Source organism: Mus caroli, chromosome 10 (genome assembly GCF_900094665.2).
Source record: "Mus caroli chromosome 10, CAROLI_EIJ_v1.1, whole genome shotgun sequence".
NCBI lineage: Eukaryota > Metazoa > Chordata > Mammalia > Rodentia > Muridae > Mus > Mus caroli.
The window spans coordinates 105,651,841-105,654,304 of NC_034579.1; positions in this window are offsets into that span (position 1 = coordinate 105,651,841).

Sequence of the window (2,464 nt, forward strand, 5' to 3'; positions counted from 1 at the left end):
AGGATGGTTTTGGTGGTGGGAGCATCCCGAATGTCTATGGGGCAAGGCTTTATAGTAAGCAGCAAGCAAGGAATAGGTAAGAATCTAATTGGAAAGCTACCGTGGCCTTTAACATAATTGACTGGTCCTGGAAGTCATATCATAAATTTAACTTCTGCTCTCCTCTGCATTGGTGGTTGTTAGGCAAGGGGTGGGCTTGTAACTTGGTGTGTAGGTTTGTTAGGGAATAACTTGAAGATGCTGGTCTTGTTGAAGTTGTAACCTGAAGACATTGGTCTTGTTGGAGATTAGCCTAGAGACTGGAGCTAGGCTAGGGTTTTTTTGTGGGGGCAACTTGGAAACTAATGCTAGGTACCAGCCTAGTTTACCTGAGATCAAACTTAGGTCAGGTTCTCTAAAACAGAGTCTGAGCTTAAAAAGATTTGGTCTCTCAAGTGATGCTCATGAATCCATCACAGCTTTACTGAGAACCATCACAGTGGATACAGGAGCCCACTGTAAAGGGAACTAACAGCAGGGTGAGGGTGGGCTCAACTCTCTTTGAGCATGGATAGGCAAAGAATACATTGGGCGCACAGGGTGGGAGTGTCAAGACAATTGGAGAGACTCTGGCTAGACGGAACTGATACATTCTGACAGATGACAAGCCAGACTGACAGACATCACTTGTGGGTAATGAAGGATAAGGAAAGTGATCTGCTCTCAGAGAGGAGGAGGTGTGGGCTGTTGGCATCGGATTCAGCAGGATTTTCAGTAAAGATGGATTTTAGAAGAAAACTGACAGACATGCTTAAGAGAGAATTCAGAAGGTCAGCAGGATTTTATTAAACAAAGATGTATACATTTAGCAATATGCACTTGTAACTTTGGTGGTTATATTCTTTCATGTCACTTAGACTACAGAGAGCATTTATCTTTATTTTTAAAGGGTTCTTTTCCATAGAATGTATACTAGATATCTCCCCCAATGTTTACCTAAATATTTAAGAGGCTTTTTTGATAAAAATGTGAATTGACGTGAAATTGAACACAAAGCATTTTGCACACTCTCCTGCCACCCACCTTTTATATCTTCAAGGATTTTTATCTTTAAAACTGAAAACTGAGACTATTTCAGGAGATTTAAGTTTAAGTTCAACATGTTTTTGGTTTTGTTTGCTTTTTTTTTCCTTCCACATATATGTTTTTGAGTTTCACCAAGCATGTTGAACCAACAAGTCTGTATGTTTTAGAAGATTGGAGACATTTTTATTATTTTCAAATGTGCTTTCTCTCTCCGGTGCTCTCTGGGGACACAGTGTAAAATTCTTAAGACATTTTGCTCTTTTCTGAGATCTTGAGTTTTGATTCACATTCTCATATATTTCTCTTCACCTTTTGAATAATGTTCGTATATTTATCCTCAAGGTCATTGTCTCCTGTTTTGTCTGTTCTTCTACTCAGCTCAGCCTGTTAGCATTCAGAACATTTCACCTTCCTGTTCCAAAATTTTCAGTGTGTTCTCCCTTGTGTCTTCTATCCCCACAAAAGCAGAAATAAAATATGTAAACAAAAGACCATTAAGACAAAAAGGCCCGTTTCTTTCTTTGTAAGAGATATCTTGTCTTCTCATGAATTTTTCATAATAGATGGAATATTATGAAAATAATCAATAGATGAAATATTATGAAAATAATCAATTGATTATTGATTGATTGATGAGCAATTCCATTTTGTGTTAAGACTCTGGACTGTGGTCCTGTTAAGATCCTTGATAGTGGGTTGAAGTCAATTGACCTAGTTAGAGTTTGGCCATAATTCAATTCTCTCTTCCTTGTGTGATGATTGCAATACCAGTTCAGTGTCCAAGGTACTGGCATTTGAAACAGAGTCTAACATCCTCGTGACGATTCAGTCACCAATCTGTGATTTAGAATCAATCAGCTCTGTGTATGTGAAACTCTGCAGCTAGCCTGGGTCTGCATATGCCAGTTCATGTGTCAAATTCTCAGATCTTTCTTATATCAGTAGGGCTTTCTGCTTCCTTGCGTTTCTCCCTTATTTGTTCAGCTAGTGTTATTGGAGGAGAGCTGATTTTCTTTCTTTCTTCCTTCTGTTTTTATACCTTTATGCCTTCTTCCCTTCCTTCTTTCTTTTGGCATGTGTGTGTGTGTGTGACTGCGTTTGTCAGTATGGGTTGTATGAATGAATATATGTTGAGTCACATGCACACATGTGAGGAGGTCAAAATTGGCATGGGTACCTGTGGTAGTTCATCATGGCTGTCAAGTTGACACACCTGAGAGGAATAGACTCAATTGAATTTTCTTTCACTAGACTTTCCTGGGGGCATGTCTGTGGGACACCGACTTTCTGATGATTGCTCTGGGAGGATCCAGCCCACTGTGAGTGTGTCACTCCTGGGTGGTTGTCTAGGATCCAGCCCACTGTGAGTGTGTCACTCCTGGGTGGTTGTCTAGGATCC